Here is a 14,706-nt window from a genome sequence, read left to right as displayed (position 1 = left end):
ATGTGAAACCTCGACTCCAACTTCATTCTTACCGATGCAGAAACCTCCAATCACTGACTTTGACTGGTAATATTGGAGTAACCTCAGAGGGGTAGGCAGGTGCTCAAGAACTATTGCATCCCAAACACAGTTAAATGACTAATACCACAAATGGCCTTGAAAATGTGTCATCTTTAATGCTCCAGTAGGATATATGAATCTCATGGAGGGAAAGGTGAAGGTTTTGTGTCTGAGCGAGGAATTGGAGTATGTACGTTTCAGAGTTGCAGCATATTTGTTTGGAGGGTAAGATATGGCTAGTGAGCATGGTGTGATTGTGAATATTGGTTTAACTCGGTATTTTTTGGACTCAGAACACTCTGCCATATTACATTGGTCCAGCTGCACTTCAATAAGCTCTCTAATATAGCCTCTCTAAGCCGACAAGAGAGACCTCTCCCATCAGCCTAAGTATTCCAGCCCTGTGAGCAGCAGAAGCTATGTGAGTGAGAGAAGCTCTCCGACCGACAAAGCGCTGTCTACACTGGCGCTTATGTTAGTGTAACTTCTGGTTCTCTGTGGGATGATTTATTGTATAGACATAGCCTTCATGAATGCTCAGGAAAGGTTTTGCACTTGAGCAAACTTTGAACAGGAGCTAGTTTTTTGGTGGAGTATTATCACTGTGGTGCCCTTAAGACTCATCCAGAGTCATTAAGTGGTTCCTTTACATCCATTAGACCACAGCCGTCTTATGGCAATGAGTTCCCTAATTTGTGCCCGTTTTTTATCAGGAATCTTGAGTGATATAGGCTACAGGAAACCCCAGTCATCAGAGGCTGAAGTTTCATCTCTCTGGGACTGTCTTAAATGAAATTCAAAAAACAGTTTAAGACTCATATCGCCTACTTTAAAGCCAGATTCAATAAAAATAAAGAGGCAATCACACACAATTAAACACTGCAAGTTATAGACTATTGCTGCACTTGTGTTATTAGTAATCAGTTGTAATATAGCTTACATATCTATAAACAGTGCTTTCTTCTTTTCCCCCACCACCAGTCTTTAGAGGCAAACACACAATTTTATGTTGTCAGAAGCATATCCCTCTTGGCAAGTCTGCATCACAGAGACACTGCATCCCAGATCTCTATTGATCCCTCAGCATGTTTTGATGTTGAAAGTGTGTCACAATTTCATTAGCTCAGGCTTAGCCATTGAGGTTAAGGTGGCATTTCAGGGCTGCAAGTGTTTATGCACCATTTGTGAGGAAGTGTCATAGTTTTAGCCCTCTGTGAAGGGGCTATTATCAGCTATCCCAGGGGTTCCCAACCTGGGGTACGCGTACCCCCAGGGGGTATGAGAAGCTTGTCGAGGAGGTACGGGGAATATTTGGTAAATAACTAAATTATCCTAATTGAAATATTCCAAAAGTAGTAGTGTTAGTGAAAAAAGTTGTGGATTCTAGAGTCTAGAATTTATTTCATTTCATATTGAACAGTGGGTACAGGAAGGTTTACTAAAAGCCAAGGGGGTACGGGGACCGAAAAAGGTTGGGAACCCCTGAGCTATCCCTTCTAACAGGATCCCTTCCGACTCTGGAGGTAGTTCCCAATTTTCCTGTCTCAAAATCTAGTGCTTCAAATGTACCTCCATTTTTACATGCCCCATCATCATCAGAGAGGATCAAGGCAGCTAGCCTGCTGCTTTTTGTGTCAGTTCTTCAAAAGCACAGTTGCTAAACTAAGTGAGACCCCGTCTGCTTTTGAAGTCACAGGATTTTTGTTATCTTGGTATCATTCCCTTTCATCAGAATTTTTATTCTTTGTCAAATCTGAATCACCAGCAGACGAAGGCCAGCATGTCACAGGAATGTATTGTTTAAAATTATTGTTGCTTTCATATAGAAAAATAATTTTGTCTTTTTCACACCCCGATGTCCTAAAAGACTCTTCTCCACAAGTCTGAGAGGAGGAAAAAATGGAATTTAGACCATGGCAGTCTGGAAATTTGAGGACCCAAAAGAAGTTAGAAAATTTTTCATATTGAAGTATAGATAATTTCAGGAAACACCATAACATTCACTCTGTGGGTGAAATCCTGGCCCTGTTTTAAGTTGATGGCAAAATTCCTATTGACGTCACAGTTTCTGACTTTTTACCCAGAAGAATTCTATATTTAGATGAGACGCAGCATGCTAAATTTCAGGAGGATTGAATTTTTGGGGAAGAAGTTGGAAATCATGTTGAAAAATGGGTTTATAATAGGGAGCTCTCTTTGGCCTTATGTACAGCTAACACCAGTGCTGAATGTCTGTGGTCCTCTGGCTGTGAGCTTTGTTGTAGTCTTTCAAAACAGTTGTTATGGCGTAAGATTTTCTCCAAACCAGGGATGTAAGTGACTAGTCGTTTATTCGATAAGCATATGCTTATCGGATATTTAACCAGTGACTTGACTCATTGCTTTACCCCTTCCCCCCTCAGAGAGAGGCAGAAAAGGGGGTGCTGGGGAGAGCTGGCTTAAAAGCTGGTCTCCCCCCCCCCCCCAGCTCCGTCTCCATGGGGGGAGAATGCAGGGGCACAGCGGGAAATTGTGGTGCTTCCACCTTTGAAATGTAGCAAGAGCGAAGCTCTTGCACATTTCAAAAGCAAACACATGTGGGGAGCATGGGGCCAGTGGGGCATTCAAGCAGTCCCACGCTGGCCCCGTGCTCCCTACTTTTGAAATGTACAAGAGCCTAAGGCTAAGCTCCCACTTTTGTACATTTCAAAAGTAGGGAGCATGGGGCCAGTGGGGGGACTGCTTGAGTCTCTCGCTGGCCCCATGCTTCCCGCATGTTTGCTTTGCTTTTGAAATGTACAAGCGCTGGCAGGGTTCTTGCTACATTTCAAAGGCGAAGGTGCCCTTATCGACTAATCGAATAGTCCGTTAATCTAAATTCAACATCCTTACTCCAAACAGCAGTAAGTGTCACTTACCTGGGAGATTTCTATATTCATGAGTCTAATGGCAAATAAAAGGGACTGGCCTGCCACACAATATATTTTCTATATTAAGAGTAGAATTTTCTTTACAACATAAGTAGACCTTTTAAGTAACTTTAAACAGAAATTGAATGTAGGTGCCTTGGTGGTCGTCTTACACTACAAAGAAACTGTATTGTGAGGTATTATTATAATAATGTTGTTCAGTTGCTGTACATTACATGCATCCTTGTAATTAAGTATCTTGGGGTCAAATTCAGCCTTGGTGAAGCCAGATATATTACACCTGCCTGTGCTGGGGCACAGGAGAGCCTTTCATATGTAAGTTTTAATAATAGGCTCTCATCATGTAAGCTTTCAGTTCATTTGGTGTTCTAGAAGTGTTCTAAGAGTGCATTAAGAGAAGTATCTTTCACCTGGAAACACTCTAATTTTAGCTTTCTTTCACAGTAAGAGATGATTTGGCCAGAGGGGAAGTGAAACATGACTATTCCTTGTATATTGTAAGTATAATGGAAAATAAAGGTTCATATTAATGCCATATTAGCTGTTCAGATATGAAATACTTCTAATCAATACTGTAGGAAATTTATTTTGCAGTGTACCGTGTGCATTTGTGTGCGTATAATATATATGTATTGCCATTTGAGTTCCTGTAGGGGAATCTTTGGAGGTAAATGTTCTAGTTCATCTAAACCTGTCATTTTGCATTTCTCCTTTAGATTGTTTGTGCTCATTGGGTTCCTATCAGTCTTGTTTTCCTTCACCAATGGCTTATCTTGGTTGCCCCAAGGAATCTAGAATCTTAACAACATGCTCCATCTTATTCAAGAATGTTACTGAATGTTCCTGATATTTTTTGATCCTCACTTCTTTGCCTTTGTTGAATCTTTCCTCTAAAATAGAGAATGAAACAATGATGTAGGCCCTGCAGTTGCAAACAGTGAAGTATGAGCTTACTTTTATGCGTAGGAGTAGTTTCAGGGAGAGACTTTCCTGGGCAGACAATCTCAGATACGCCTTTCCTCCCATTCTTCTACTAGTGCAAATAATACACAAGATCTGGTGTGACAAACCACCATCCTCTTCCAAGTATCCTGCTGGCCCAGACAGTTCTGGTTCATGGAACTCCTCATGATGTCCACCCCACCCCCAGGACCCACATATATTTGGATCTTCTCATCCAAGACAAGGGCAAAGTCAAGCACCCCAATCCAAGTTTACTCCACTTTGTGGCATGTTGTTTGGATGGGTGTCAGACATAAAATACTCATGTTTTACCCCTGTTCAGGAAATCTTTACCCAAGCAGGAAGGATTTTGATAGACTCTGCTACCTGGCTTAATAGTGGCGAGTTTCAGCCTGTGTGCATTGCTAACAGCATGCCCATGATACCGTGGAAATTCCAGTTATCCTAGACTATCTTCTATTCTGAAAGACCTTAGCTTTAGTTGTGAGAACACTAGTAGCATATTAGTGCCTTCCTTCCCTCGGTGCATGGACATTTTGTCTTCACCCACCTCATTGTGGTAAGATTTAAAAAGGTCTTGATCAGAACCTTTGTACTGGCCATTAAATTTACTCTTTGTTGGGACCTTAACCTTAACATTCATAGACCTGCCCTTCAAACTTCTGGTGACACGTGCCATGACCCACTTTTCCATGAAGGTGGCATTCTTAATAGATATCACTTTGGGAAGATGAGTCGGTGAACTGCAAGTCATGAGGGCAGACTCTTCTTATGCAGTATTTCCCTAGGAGACGTTTTCCATCTGGTACATCCCCAGATGACTTGTGTTGCACAAATTATTCCTTAAACTTACTTGTGTTTTTCCTGAAATCCCATGCTTCTTCTGATGTTAACCTCGATAGAAAACCTCTGACTCCTCATTCCCTTGGCATGAAAGGGCCTGGGAAGAAGCTGTATCCTGACAGAGGATTTTGAAATGGGTTTCAAAATGCAGCTCAGAATAATACAAAAGAGCAACATTTTCTCTCTCTTGGGCATATCACAAGTGTTTCCATATGGGCACAAGCCTCCCCCATGGCATGCTTACTGTACTGAACGCTGCTTGACAGTCCCATGTGTAGAATACACACAGGGACCATCCCGCGAAGAAGAAATGGAGTTCCTGACTGGAACTGGAGGCTCTTTGAGAAGCACCTGCCTCTGCTATGGATATGTTTGGATAGTGATAAGAACTGGAGTGCTGTCAACACACACAGCTTCTGATATACTCCGTTCGGCATAGGCATGTAAAGTGTTAACTAGTTAAGCATGAGCCAGTTAACGGAAGCCCACCCCAGACACCGCAACCCTTGTCCATGATATGGTGTGGTGGGCACAGCCGGAGCAGCCCGTCGTGCAGCGTGGTAAGTTCTGCCTGGCCGGAGAAGCCCCCTGTCTGCGCGGGCTGGGATTGCTCCAGCCCAGCTGGGCCTGCTGCTTCGCACAGCGGCCAGGGGGCTGCTCCAGGGTTAACATAGCATTAACCAGTTAACTTTTTAAAATGGTAATTAACATCCGAAGTCGGGCACGTGAGCCATAGCTATTGTACATGTACAAGTCAGCAGACAGTTCTTCGTTGAAATTCTGGACTCAGTGCATGGTGTGCATTTGTAGCCAGGTGTGGAACACAAGTAGGAACCACACATCTCTAAGAACCTCCAGTTACATCCCATAACCTCTATGTCCATCGCACCAGTCCATTTTTAAAACGGGGTAATTCAGAATGCTTTGATAGTCCGTTATCACTCCTACGGTGCCAGGTGCTCTTACAGATTTACACGTCAGAATGGTAATATTCTCAGTGTGTGCATTAATACAGTGGTGTCATGTATGATGGAAACCACATCAAGCAAGGGGGCGCGGGAGCACCCTTTGTCCCAGCACCTGTGTGTGAAGGTGTGAGATTGTAGGGAAAGTAATAGTAAACAGCAAATGTCCATAGAGCTTTTGATGACATTTAGTGACACTGATTACAGACTGAAATAAGATAAACATAAGATTTAAATGTGATTTAATTCATTGATTAAAAATTCATTCGCGCATTTAGCTGCTGAGTAATGTGCATTATTTTAATAGGGAGCCCATTCTTAATGTCTCTAGGTAAAACTCTCTCACTGATTTGAATCCATTTTTTGCATATGTAGGCAATACATTTAGGCCAGCGGGTTTACTGTCTGTATTGGCCATTTACACATTAATCTCTTAGCTACTGTATTCATTGTCCTTATTTTACTTGATATTTATTTCCAGTTGTGTACCATTTTAATTCATTCATGTGCTTGTCTGTAGGTTCTATGTGGTGACATCATTCCCTGCAAATTCAGTGAAGCTAAGGCCTTTTCAAAATTAGATTGTAATGCTGATATGGAAGATATGTTACTTCGTGGATGAACTATGATACTAGAACTTTATTCCGCCTTTGATCTTTGCATTATATGCCAGTGGCTGTTCCATACATAAAATATGGTCTTGAATAATTAATTTCTTCATACAGTCTGTTTCGGTTTTAATCAGAGTAGATGTCCCCTGACAATAGAGAGCTTATTATGGGTATATGTGTGATATACGCTCATATATACTGAACTCTTATTCATAAAAAGCCTTTAAGACTGGCATTCTGTGTCATGGTTTCATGTTAAACTTCCAAAGACCATGCCATTTAAATAAACAGCCGGATGGAAAGTACAAGAAGTGACAGATGGTAACATGAATGCTGGTTTGTTCTAGACCCATCCTTTACTTGCAGACTTGGAAGGGGAATAAAAACAGGGAAATTCACAGGAAGTGCAAAGTCAGGGACAAGATTCCACTTGACTTAACGTGGGAGGTAAATTCTCTCATGGAGTGGAGAGCACCCCACCACCAATTATTTTTAATATGAGGGGCTTTGTTAGGGCCACGTTAAATATCACTGGCCTAACAGAACCAAGGAATACTTAGTATTTGAATCCTGTAGGAGTTTCTCTGTCTCTGCAGCAGCAGACATTTCAGTCATAATCTATAATTGATTTTCCGGGAGAGGGAAATGTCTACACCAGAGTGAGGTAGGGATGTGAAGAAGTAGTCGACTAGTTGCTTCCCCCACCCATGCTGCCTCTGTCAGAAAAAGACAGCAAGGGGTGGGTGGGGGCGAGTGGAAGAGGAGAGGTACTTCAAAACAACAGCACCACATGGAGCCTGGGCTCCATGCGGTGCTGCTGCTTTGAAATGCCACATTCAGCCCAGGGCCAGCTGCAGTGTCCCTAGGCAGCATGTGGCATTTCAAAGTGGCAGTGCCATGTGGGGCCTGGGACTCCCCCACTGATCCTGGGCTCCATGTGGCACTGCCGCTTTGAAACGCCGCGTGGGGCCTGACGCCAGGCTCCCTGCAGTATTTCGAAGCAGCAGCGCCGCATGGAGCCCGCAGTCAGCGTGAGAGTCCCCAGCTGATTCCGGGCTCCATGCAGTTCTTTCGCTTTTGAAGCATAGCAGCAGACCTAGGGCTGTTGCTACACTTCAAAGGTGGAGGGGCCCTAACAACTAATCAAATTGTCGTTGCAAAATGCATCAACTATTTGATTAGTCAGTTACTCGCAATTTAACATCCCTTGAGTGAGTTAGCACCAGCCTGCAGGCCAGATCTGGTCTGTGACTGTTAGCCACTAGCAGGCCCCCACACTGCCGTATTTACTGGCACCTCTGCAGGCACAGGGAATCACAGCTCCTGTTGGCTGCAGATCACCATTCTGGCCAATGGGAGCTGCAGTCACCTGTCCCTGTGGAAGTTCAGGTAAATATAGCAGCAGTGCTCCCCGGGGCTAACCCTGATGAACCTCTGATGTTTTATTGCTCACCATTGGTCTGCACGTTAGGAGGGTCTTTTTTTCCTTCACGTGGTGGCTCTTGTAACCTGGATTAGTCACGCTATCCACTCCTTGGACCAAATCTGCTGATTGAGATTAGAAGAGGCTAAGGAACCTTTCCTCACCATCATCACGTGTGTTCTGTAACCCATGGTGACCTGTGAGGAAAGAGATGGGATAGAGGACATTTACAGGCCTTTTCATTGAAAGTGTAGTGTAAAAGACATCAACAGAGTTCTTTTTGTGGCGCAGTATTCTTTCTCGGAGCTCTGCTGACCTTTGGGTTCCATCAGTCATTCCCCACAGTGCACCATCAAAAAAGCGCTCTCACCTTGATTAGTGAGGTGTGCCCCAACCTTAGCTTGCATGACTGATCTGTGAGTGTACAATTCATGGCACTACTTAGTGCTTAAAGATAGGCATGTGTTTAACTGCCTTACTGGGTCACAACTGTGGTGTGCAGCACATTGCGGGATTGACTCTCTTCTGGTTAAAAGAAAAGAATTAGAGTAATGTGGCACTTATTCAACTAGTCAAAGACAATAAAAAATGTCTGGCAGTGTGTGTCTCATTAAATTGTAGAAGCAGCATTTAGAGAATTATTTACTGTTCATATATATGTTATTGTATAAGCAGAGTGCTACTAAAATTATACAGTGTTGCACAGGTCCAGATCACCAGAGACTTTTCGTATTACAGCTTAGTGGCGGGCAGCTCCATAGGATGATGTACTAAGTCTTTGATCTCAAATGGTGTTGTCAGGGTAGACATCTGTCATTGCCCTGGGAAGCCAGGTCTCAGCTGGATATTCTCCTTCTTATGAGGGATGTTACCAAAACTTGTAGACCTGTCGGTGCACTAGCTGCAAAGAAGTCAGCATCTGGTCTTTTGATAAATCATTGGTTAGGCGCTAAAGGGAATGGAAACCAGGATAGTGAACCTTTTCATGTTGCAGGTAGTTACAATTCCAAACGATAGAGGCCATGCCAAGTCACGAGTCAGTGTGTTCACGCATCTGTTTATTGTCCTCTGTTGAAGCAACCAATATAAATAGTTGTGTACATCCATATTTACAGATCTGTGCTCTGAACTGACAAACCAAAAAGACACATTCTAATAGTCTCAGCACCATACAAAAGTGTCTCTTGCTTAAATGACAAGGCGTCCTGTGGCACCTTATAGACTAACAGATGTATCGGATCCATACTAACATAGCTACCCCTCTGATTCTTGCTTAAATGTTACAAATATTAGCCTAAATTTTTATCAAAACATTATGTGGGGTTTGGGTGGTCTCTGTAGTTGAAGAGAAGAACAAAGAGACGATGCAGATGGTAAAAGCAGAACTGGGTCTAAATCTAGAGAAGAAAAACATGGTGGTGTTAGGATTTTCTTGTTGTTTATTGTTTTATAAAATAGGATTGATATAAAGGGTAGTTGGAAAATTAATGCATCAGTCATTTAAATGTTATTACTGTGGGGTCGAGACCAGCTGCAAGTACTGTATTGTAAAGTTGAGGAAAACAATTTCATCTGAAAAATATTAGTAACTCCTTTGACTTCATTATTTTTGCATGCAAGATGGAATAATGATAGGAAAAAAACCTTTCTTTTGTTACAGTGAAGTAAGACATGACCATATATAATATTTTGGATTCTGAATTGAAAAATGCACTTTTCTGCTGTAAGAAATAATGATAAATCCCTTATTCCCACCACCACAAGCCGAGCATAGATAGATTATTCAGCATTTCTTATTCTCTAGGCAAGCTGTAATGTTTTAGTTTTGCAAGTCATTGTGTTGTTGCTGGAATGTGTGGTGAAAGAGCAAGAATATATAGAGGATATTATAAAAAAACAACTCTTTTGAGCCTTACATTTTATTTAAGGGTGGAACATGCCTCTTATTTTTTTGGTGATTATTTTCTTTTGTTGTTGATTATACTTTTGTCATCACAAGCACATTGTCTGTTCTTAGCTAATATCCTTTAAAAACAAACCCAGCCATTTACTTGGAGCTAAATAATTTTGTTTTTAGCTCACACATTACAGTATAAATATGAACACAATATTGCAGCAATCATGATTCTGTATTTCTATTAAATATTCATTTGTCAGTGCAAAGGAATTTTTCTGCCACTGAAAATGGGGCCAGATCTTCAACTGATGTAAATCAGTGTTGTTCTACTGCCTTCACATCTGTTGGGAATCTAGGGGTATGTCTATGCTACAGAGGTTTGTCGGAAAAAGCCGTTTTTCTGACAAAACCTGAGTAACGTCCACACTGCAAACACGTGCTTTCAAAAGTAAATTGAAAGAACAGAGGGGTTTTTCCAGCATTGGTAATCCTCTTTCTATGAGGAAGAAACCTCTTTCAGAAAAAGGCATGTATGGATGGGGAAAAGGGAGTTCTTTTGCAAGAAGAGGAAAAAGGAAGAAGTACAGGTGCCCTGGTGGCAATTCCGCCCATGGTAATCACCAGGGCTCTACAAATGCACTCGCCTGTGGGGAGTAGATTTTTCCAGCTGGCAAGTGCAGGGGCAGACTGGCCCGGTGGGCTGTTGTGATGGGCTGGCCGAAGCCCGCATTACGGGCGGCATGGCCCCATCCGGTCCTCTGGCCGGCGGAGGAGCAGAGCGCCACTGGGAAGGGGGAAGTGCGGTGATTCTTCCCACCAGGCTGCCTGCATGCAGCTCTGGCATGAGGAGGCGGGGCGGGACGCCAGGATGCTGGTGTGACCTTGCCCCACTGATTTTTAAAGGGCCGTGGCAGTTCGGCTCTGGCCGCGTGTCTCTGGCCAGCTCCAGTCCTGCCATGGCTCCAGGCCCCCTTTGTCTCTGCGCCGCCCGTTCCCCACGCCGCCCCTGCACCCCGGACCCCCTGTTCTCCCTCTTCCCTGCAACCCTTTGGCTCTGCGCTGCCCTTACACCCCGCACCCTGTTCCTCCGATCCCTGCCCCCAGCTCTGTGCTGCCTGTTCCCTGCACAGCCCCTAGACCCCAATCCCTCTGCCCCTTTCGTTCCCCGCATCCCATTCCCCGTGCCTCCACCACACACTGTTACCCCTGATCCCTGCATCCCTCTGGCTCCATGCCTCCCGTTCCCCGCACCACCCCCATACTCCCCCACTGTTCCCTGCACCCCTCTGGGTCTGTGCTGTCCTTGCACCCCCTGTGGGTAGGGAGTGAAGGGTGCTTGCCCATAGGGAGGGGCTGGACAGGGCAGGGAAAAGGCTGCTGTGACCCAGCAGCGAGTGAAAGGGGGAGTTTACTTGAAGTGCCTTTGCCTTTATGGAAAAAAATGAATGAAAATGCTATTTGCTATTTATAGGACTAAAATGCCCAGACAAAAAAGAAAAACAAAAACAAAAAAAACATTGCAAAATGCAAACATGTGTAAAAGACAACAACAAAGGGGGAACAAAAAATGTTTTGCTTGGGGCAGCAAAAAACCTAGAGCTGGCCCCTGGGGAGGGGAAGGGGCTGAGCTGGGCTGGGCTGTGGGGAGGGGAGGTGAAAAATATGGGAAAGGGGCTTGTGCTGAGGGGAGGAGGTCAGGAGAAGAAGAAGAAGAAAGGGGAAGGCACCAAGGGACAGGGGTGCAGGGGAGACAAATGCCAGGGGGCCAAGTGCAGACAATCAGGAAAAGGGCAGGAGGGGAGGTGTCAGTGGGAGGGGGGCCAGGGTGATGCTGGGAGAGGAGAGGGTAAGGGCCCTGGGGGCTAGAGGGGGAGGGGGAGGTGCTGGGAGAAGGCTTGAAAGAAGGGGTGGGCATGAAGAAGGCAGGGATGGAGCAAGGCATCTGTAAGGGTACAGGGGCATGAGGGGAACGGGGGCAGAGGGTGGTGAGGGGGTGGGTATCAGTGAAAAAAGGCAAAGGGGGCAGGGGCAGTGAGGGAAGGGGGAGGCACCAGGAGGGTGCAGGTGCCAAGGGATTCTGGGGGTGAAGCAGAAGGGCAGACACCTGCAGGGGAGGGACCAGCACCAGAGGAGAGAGGTAGGGCAGGTGTGTAGAGGGAGGTTTTAGAAGAGGAGATGAGGTGGGGTCGCTCACACGATCAGAGTGGGGCTACTGGAGGAGTGGGCACAGGGTAGAGAGAAGGGCTGGTGGAGGGGGGAAGGTTTCAGGAAGGCTGAGGGCAATGAGAAGAGCAGGAGTCAGGACAGCGCAGGGTGAAGGGTTGGGGGGCACCAGGTGAGCTGATGGAGCAAGGGGAGGAGACATGGCAGCAGAGAGAAAAGTTAGAGGTTTATAAGATATTTATTAATAACTTATTAGTAATTACTGTTTTTATTATTAGGAGTTTGTCATTAAAAAACACTTTTTGTGGAGGAGGGTGGCGAGTCCCTTTTTTGTCTGGCGAGTAGGGTTTTCCATAATTTGTCGACCCCTGGTAATCACAACTTGCATGCGAGATAGCATCCACGCTGAATGGGTGCTATCTGTCGAAAAAGTGATCGCTTTCTCGATGCACTTTCCCAGTGAGGATGCTCTTTCAGAAGACATTTTTTCGGAAGATCTCTTCTGGAAAAGCTTCTTCCGAAAGGAGCCTGCAGTCTAGACATAGCCTAGGCCTTCATTTCTGTTTCACATAGGATAACTAAGTTATTTGCCACTTTCAAGCAAAGTCACAACATTACGAGAAGCCCTCATCTATTTCCACTGCCTCCCTGCTTCTCTTCACGTGGCTGTGCATGGGACTCTCATGATAACGCTGCTTGGTAGTGCTGGGGATGAAGGGGATCAGAGAGAAGTTGGGTCTCTGTCTCCACTCCATTTGGGCACAAGCTCAGTACATGGGCAGCAGCACTCTCCTCCATTCTAATACCCCACCCTCTTCCCATGCCTACATCACAATCAAATTGATCTACAGTCTTCCCATGTTCTTCCCGGGGTGGGCAGACCCGCGCCACTGCCTCCTCGAGGCTGAATCTTAACAGCCACAGCTTCAGTCCTGAGAACACTAAATGCTTCCTTTAATGTGACCAGCCACCACTTTGGCAGTAAGTGCCGATGCCACATCAGCGAGGGGCTCTATTGGGCCAGATGCCAAGCTTGCAGGGTTGGTGGCATGGGGGTAGGTAGTACCATTCTTATGCGGGCCTGGTTCTGGGGTTCATTCTTATTGTTTAACCTACAGCACAAAATAATAAATGGTCAAAGGTTGGGGGAGAAGGTTAAAAACAAAATTGCCTAAAGCAAAACTGAGCAAGCCACTAAACGTCTCATCTACTAGTTCCCCTCTTCACTGGCGCCATGCTCCAGAGGAATCTCATGACTGATGAGACATCATGAAGCACAGTCTATGGCAGGACTGGATGTGAGGGGGGGAATAAAGGAAAAGGGGGTGCAGGCAGTGCACCAAATGCCCCTCTTTGTGGGTAGTTAGCATAAGCCTCAACTAAGGGTTGCATAAGGCAATCAAAGCACGCTCCTCCTCTAAATTAGAAGTGACTTCCTTGAGCCTGCTCTCTATTGGTGACCCCCTTGGAGACTCTACTTTGAGGGATGTGTGTGTTAGATCTCCTCTTTTCTCCCCAAGAGGGTACTAGCAACACACACACAGTTGAGTCAGTTCATTTAGCTCTTTCTTCTTGAAGACCGTGCACTCTGCTGATTAGAAACCACCTTCCTGGCTAGGAAGCAGCATGTAAATTCCTTGATTACGTGATCCATCTTATAGCTGGAGACTTGCTGCATGAATAATTCCTGGATTGTGACAGGCTAAAAGAAGGCGGGGGAGTGGGGGGAGTATCATGGGGAAGGAACATAGCACATTCTCAAATAGAATCAGATCATCTGTCAGGTCATTGTGTTCAGGGAGATGTTAGAGCAAACCTGTGGGGGTGTTTTTGAAGAATATTGGGAGTACTGACCATGGGTAGATCCAACCGGAATGCAGAGCTCCTCTGTGGTTGACATTCTACAAATACTGAGGATGAGATGGCTGCTGGCTCCAACATTAACATTCTAGGAAAAGCAAAGCCAATCGGTCTAGAAAGTAGCTGTGTGTGAAGATAGCAAACTGCTCATGCATGTTCTTAGTGGTTAGGATGAAATTGCATGTTGAATCTAAATACCAGGGTATAACGTCTGACCTCACTGAAGTCAGTAGGAGTTTTGCTATTGATTTTTGTGAAGCCAACATTTCACCCTAGAGATTTAACAGTTAACTGACCTTTGGTCTGAGAGTTCGTACATCGCTTTTGGACCAAGAGCAATAAATCTGAGCTATGGCAAGGGACCAGTGGGAATTGCACGATGCAATATCTAGGAAACGGCTAGGATTTTTAGATTTCCATTGGCACATCATATTCATTTCTAGTCTTGGCAGCTAGCCAGCTTCTCGGCCTTAATTTTTCATTGTTCTAAATGCCATTTTTCTTCTCCAATTTGGACATTTTTTTCATAGCTGCTGTTGTGAACCTTTTTTTAGAAATTGATGCTTTTACTGGTAGAAGACATCTTGATATCACAGCTTTTAAATGCTGTAAGTCATTAATCCCTAACTACAGCAGTTTGTGAAATGACAGCTGCTAACATCATATTATAATTAAAATGTGTGGGGGATGGAAGGAGGGGAGAGGGACAAGATGTTTTTTAAAAAGATGAGGTTTAAAGTCCAGTACATTTCTGCTTCTCCTGATTAGAAACTCATTGGTCATATGAAATCTCTCAGGATCTATAACATTTTTCAAGAAAGTTTTAAAAAAATCTAGTATACAGATTACAAAACTGAGTTCTCTTTCAAGATATGGACTCGAAAACTATTGCCATTATGCTCTGATTAAGGCCTGTCATCCATATTAGTCTTCCAAGCGGTCAGTCATCCCAATATTGTATATTCACATCATTACAGAAATCACTTTACTGCACTGCCTGGAATTCCTCTGC

General features: G+C 44.5%; 1 protein-coding gene across 12 annotated transcripts in view; it reads left to right on the top strand.

The window, feature by feature from the left end:
• Positions 1 to 14,706, top strand: part of PLCB4 (phospholipase C beta 4) — a 333,392-nt gene that overhangs the window by 97,216 nt on the left and 221,470 nt on the right. For 7 of the 12 annotated variants that reach the window (XM_075925700.2, XM_075925696.2, XM_075925703.2 and 4 more), the window contains one exon: positions 3,414 to 3,466. The exons of the other annotated variants lie outside the window; for them this stretch is intronic. The gene's annotated coding sequence lies outside the window, so the exon portion shown is untranslated. The remainder of the gene's footprint in view (positions 1 to 3,413; positions 3,467 to 14,706) is intronic. 12 annotated transcript variants of the gene reach the window in all.

Source organism: Pelodiscus sinensis, chromosome 3, assembly GCF_052426305.1.
Source record: "Pelodiscus sinensis isolate ZL-2025 chromosome 3, ASM5242630v1, whole genome shotgun sequence".
In the NCBI taxonomy this organism is placed as follows: domain Eukaryota; kingdom Metazoa; phylum Chordata; order Testudines; family Trionychidae; genus Pelodiscus; species Pelodiscus sinensis.
The sequence above is the reverse complement of the archived record's forward strand: the minus strand, read 5'-3'. Positions and strand labels throughout refer to the sequence as shown.